The 5800-nt window shown below is 42.6% G+C and overlaps 1 pseudogene; it reads right to left on the reverse strand.

The window, feature by feature from the left end:
- LOC133395250 (glycylpeptide N-tetradecanoyltransferase 1-like) overlaps window positions 1–4228 on the reverse strand; it is a 5411-nt pseudogene extending 1183 nt beyond the window's left edge.
- Between the last annotated feature and the right edge of the window lie 1572 nt (window positions 4229–5800).

A 5800-nucleotide genomic window follows, 5' to 3' on the forward strand; every position in this document is an offset into this window, starting at 1 on the left:
GGCCTTGAGGTGGAACTTGCTGAGGTTCGCTCGGAGAAGCTTATGCGTCCTCTCAATGTCGTCTTTGGTCATCGGGCGCAAACCTGGCGTCTTTGTGTCCTTGAAGACAGCAAGGGGACAGGAAATCATTCACAGGCCAATGCAAAAAAAAGTCAACAAAACTTTCAAGGCCCTTCAACGTGTTTGCCTCTTGGTGGCAGCATGCACCCACTTCAGGGAGGCGGTAGAATTTGTGCGCTCTCTGCAGGGGCATGTCTCCTTGGATCCCTGGATATTGGACCTCCGTCAGTTTACGCAGGTTCAAAGGTCGATGCCACAATCTAAGGTAATGATCAGAATCAGAATCAAATCTTCCTTACTGGCCAAGTATGTTAAAACACACAAGAAATGTGTCTCCAGTTGGAGTCACTCCAGTACTGCAGTGTCCAAACTGGATATATATAATATTAAAAAAACAAAAATAAAATATATATTTATGCAATATAGAAGGATGCAAGGGACACTTTGACATTCCTCAACTTTAATTAACTAAACAGCTAAAACCTAGCTAAGTAATTCACCTAAGTAATTGTATATTGTTTTCCATTTCATCATTTCATCTCCGCATTCAGAACAAAACAAGGGCAATCTGTGGTAAGTGGACCACCTTAGAAGTTGTGTTTACTTCAGGATAATTAGTGATATGTTCACAAATCGGACCTTGACACAGAGCAGAAAGTGGCGTAAACTATTTTTGCTTTTTGAAACGGAAGAATCCTGAATCAATGGGGTGTGATGACGACAAAATACTTTAGTTCCAAGTACTTCCTTTCCACAGGTACAAAAAGTGCAATATAAAACCAATTTATTATTGATATTACTAATAGTCGTAGTAGTTATAAGGCGTTTTGCGCTCATTGGGGATGTGGGTGTTTTGGATTATATAGATGGCGAACTAGTAGTTTTCACTTCTGCCCCACAGTTCGGAGTTTCTGGATTTGAGTCCTGCCTCGCATTTGCATGGTCTCCCACATTCCAAAAGTATACATAATAAAATAGATTTTCTGGGTTTCGAAATTGCATTTCCAGCCGGATCAAATGGTCCCAAGGGACGCACGTGGCCCGTAGGCCTTTGGTTCATGTCAGCTGGTGGAGGCACATAACACGACAGGGACTCGTTCTAACGAATCATAAATGTCTCGCGGTCTGTTCGTCTCACTGGAGCGGAGGCGCCTTTAAATCAAAGGCAGACCAATCGTTTCGAGCTGGATACCTGCAGGAGCTGAGCGGCGTCGGCAGCACTACGGGCGCCGTGTACACCGCCTGGCAGACACCCCGCTGCTGGACCCGTCTGGCGAGCTCTCGGATCAGAACCGGGGTCATTCGCTTGAGGCGCAGCTTCTTATGAACGCACAGAAATTTGATCTGCGCCATCTGCTTCTCCCTGCAGAACAACATTTTCTGACAAAGTGGTACTATTTTATTGGCGTCACAAAAGTTCTGACTGCTAAAACTGTAAATCAGAATGCACTATAGCTCCTCAAAAAAGTCGGAGCACGGAAGTTTATTAACTGTACTTTGCGTACGGTAGATGTCATAGTTTCAAACTTTCTGTCATGCAAAAGTACTTGACTGGAGTGGTTAACACTGCACTTAGTGTATTTAAATGTATTGTACTGTATTGTAAAAGTTAAATTAACTTCACTGTAGCTAACAAAAAGTTGACTCCCTTATGCACAGTTTAAATTTTTAATTCAGCGATTCTGTCACATACCACTAGAGGGAGCCCATGTACCACTGGTGGTACTCATACCCACTTTGAGAATCACGGTTAAAGTAGTTATAGCCGTTCACTGCCATTGACGGCTTTACAAGTCAAATATCTGTGTTAACTGGGAAGGCTAGGAGTGAATGAGTTAATTAATTATGGTCATCAATGTTTTTTTCTGTTTTTAGAATGTAATTGTAGGTTACATTTTTGGGGGACACTTTTTATTAACAGTTCCTTGTGTTTTATTTGTTTTTATGAATTGTGCTGCTTGCCAGATCAAATGCTCTCGCAAGCCGTACATGGCCCGCAGGTCGTAGGTTCCCCACCCCTGCTATAGTTGGACTACCTGTACTGTATACTGTATAATTACTTACACTTAGAGTTACTCACGTGTCATATATATGCACATCTGCAGGGACAGCGGCAATGAAGCCCACCAGCTTCTTGTTGGAATCCACTCTGATGCCGCAGTACCAGTGGGCCAGCCAATTTGGGGGCTGCAAGACCCTGAAGAGGGAAAAGAAGAACACAGGGTGCAATATGAATGAGAATAAACGGTAAGGGCGGCTTAACAGCTCAGCGTGTTTGAGGTGGAATGAATTCACACTCTTGCCTCGACCTCGGGCAGAGGAGAACGCAACTTCCAGGAATGTTAATTATTCATTTCAAAGTAAGTGATATTATGTTTGGATGTAAGTGTTCCCTGAAGGTATAGATAGCATTTATGTAGATTATAGAAGGGGGTGAAAAAAAAGGAGTCAACGAGGAGATTAAAGAAGCAGGCTTTTTACTGATATAGCGACGTGGAGGGCCCCGATTGGCAGAAGTTGAACGGAGACATTCAGCCCCTGACGAGACGGAATGAAACATGCAGCGAGCGGAACGGTGCCGCTGCTGGACGCTGTGAATGTAAAGCGTTACGGACATTATGCAAGCGGGACCTGCACCGAGAAAACTTCAAATGGAAGAAAAAAAAAAAAAAACTGCAAGTGAAATCGAGCAAACAAAAAGGAACACCATGCTTTTTTGGTCTTACCACTGCAGATACTCCACAGAGAAGTCGTACGTGACGGTGTTGTCATCATCTTCTGTGTAGTTTCCATTGAGTAGTGTGCAAAGTTCTTGCCGCTGAAAAAGATGCGGGGGGAAAAGCGGTGAGATTCCAGCAAGCAATTCTCCTTTACTGTAGCTTGCAGTGGAACCAAAGCTTACTTTGGGTGAAACTTTTCCCCACTTTCCCAATGTGAATAAAACATCTTTAACAGAGAGATTGCGTACCACCGAGGGGCTGCTCGGGTCCAGAGTGTCCCAATGAGAAGCCTGGAGGCAGGGAGTAGGGCTCCTCTCGAGCACTCGCTTCACCCTCCCTTATTTGGCCGTGGCTTATGACCACTTCACCTGGTTTCCACCATAGAAAAATGAATAAGATTATCAATGAATCTGGTACACAAGCTCATTAGACACAATGCAAGATCATTGTTAAAAAAAAAAAAACTCTGTACTTTGCTTCCTTTGTATCACACTGAAAGGTGACCCTAATAGTTCTGTAGTACATGAAAAATATACATATATACAATATACTGTATTTTTTCCAAAAAGTTTCAATGATTGCCTGGAAAAGGCTTCATTAATACCTCTCTAATAGTATGAAAACTGTACATTATTATGTTTATATTGTTGCCATATGGAGGTGCATCTCAGAGGATATCTGCTATCCTTGGCCAACATTTACCCCAATATCTACACTATACTATTATATACATTTTTAAAAAAAAATGTTTTTACCAAGTTTTGGCACTGGCTGGGTGTGCCAGAACTTGTAGGTGCGTCTCATGGCCTGCTGCAGCGTTCTTGGCATAGTTTGTCCAAAAGAGAAAAGATGGAGGGCCCTTTGGATCTCCTGCTGCTTGCTTTCAGGTAAAGAATCCAGCTGAGATAGAGAAAAGGCAAAAAAAATACAATAAAAATAAATCCCTTAGAGTACAATCAACAAAAGGACAAAAAAAACAGGCGCCTGATTTCACAAGCCATACAGACTTTTTCAAAAAGATCTCTGGGTCTCTCTGCTCTCCATTTATCTTGCTTCTTCTGCTTCTTTTGACTTTTCTTTGGACTGCAGGCATCGCCGTCCTCCATATTTTTACCCCTACAAGACAAAAAAATAAAATAAAATAAAATAACGATATTGTCATTCACAATGAACACCATCTAACTCCGTTCAACTCGCGCTGCTGGTATACTTACATTGAATTCAAACCAGTCATTTTGAAGCTGCCCCAGCTAAGACTGAGCTGTTTTCTGACAACATGGCTCTTATCAGGGCGAGCACGCGACGGGAGGAGTAACCGCCGTATTAAGTCAACTTGCAATCGGCGCGCAGATAAGTGAGGACGAGACCGACCGCTCAAGTGTACCTTCTCACGCTCTTCGCATGTCAGGCGGCTGCTGAATAAAGCTTACGGCGGCCTGATCCAGCATCGCTTAATTGGCTGCCTAACGCCCACATTTCCTTTCAGCGCATCGTGATACCCGCTGGTCTTTTCCCATCATGGTTGCTAATTATCCGAGGTGGCAAAAGTACTCACACTGTAATTAGGTAGAAGTATATAAAAAAAAAAAAAAAAAAAAATAGACAGTACTGATTCAAATCCTTAAAGACCGTGTAAAGTGAATTCAGAGATTTGTGTCAAAATAAATTATACATGTTTGAAGATAATTGCTGAAAAGGCATCTTCCCTTCGGATAGTACGCTGGCATGGCCTCTTTAGAGCGCCTCGTTGTCGGCTGTGAGTGTGCGGACGTCACGCAGAGAAAGGTGCAAGAGTGAAAAGGGTGGAAGATTAAAAAAAAAAAAGAAAGTCAGACGTGACAGCAAGCGTGTGGACCGGGGCTTCGGGTTGGCATAAATGCTTTTAGAGTGCCTTGTTGTCGGTCGTGAGTGCACGCCCGTCACATAGAGAAAGACGGAGGAGTAAGGATTTTTTTCTTTTCCCAACTTGATGGCCAAAGTGTGGACTGGAGATTTGATCTGGCGCGGCCGCTTTAGAGCGCCTCGTTGTCGCAGCATGGAAAAGTGTACATATGTTTTTGCAGCTCAAACATGTAGTTATGTGTATGCATAAGTGCGATGCTAGCTGGAGCAGCAGCCATTTTCCCAGTTCCTAGTAATGGTTGGTTTCATCACATTCACCAGACACGCCCACAGCATTTGAGAGCGGAGAGAACGGCTCGATTTTTCATGATATTCAAGCGTAATTTAAAATTTTAATCATTCCTATTTGACAGGGCTGTTATCAACACTCTTCCCTGTGGTATGTCAAATTTACAAGACCTTTATTTTCATTTTACAGGGACTTTGAGGACATATAAATACTTAATTACTTCCCACCACTGCTAAAACTATTCCATTCCACATTCTATACATCTTCCTTTCCTTGTACCACAAGGGAGAGTTTCAGATGTCCCTGTGGAGTCTGCTACACCCTCCTAGCACTGATTTGGGGAGGATGCTCCCGAGTCCAGGTTGCTTTGCATCTGCGTGTGCTAAAAATGGTGCAGCCGCCTTTGATGAGAGTGTTTCTAATTGAAACGTAGATAAAAGACACACGTAAACTGTACTTTTTCACCTTTAAAACCCATCAGCCCGCAGTTATTTTTGTCTCTATGTACTTGTGTGATATGACACACATCTCAAAACTCAGGTCACGGTCCAATTTAAAATTGGTTCGTCGCATTGGTTTGCAGTGGATTCGGTTACGTTGCGTCATCCTTTTATTTGCACGATCGATCAATTCGTCAAGACTTTGACAAAAACTCACTCTAACCTCAATTCATCCAAGTTGTTCTAAATAAGGTAAAACTATTCACATTTGAACATGCCCGTCAGACAAAGAACGATTATGTTGTTTTATTTTCCTGCACTCAATTATGGTCTAACTCCAAATTGCACCATTTTTGCGCCGTCCGACGGAGGTTCCATTGTACAAAAAAACTATTCAATCATTTGAATATTACAGACAGACACAAAATGGAGATTGCTTGGCAGTTAAT

Source organism: Phycodurus eques, chromosome 19, assembly GCF_024500275.1.
Source record: "Phycodurus eques isolate BA_2022a chromosome 19, UOR_Pequ_1.1, whole genome shotgun sequence".
Taxonomy (NCBI): Eukaryota; Metazoa; Chordata; class Actinopteri; order Syngnathiformes; family Syngnathidae; genus Phycodurus; species Phycodurus eques.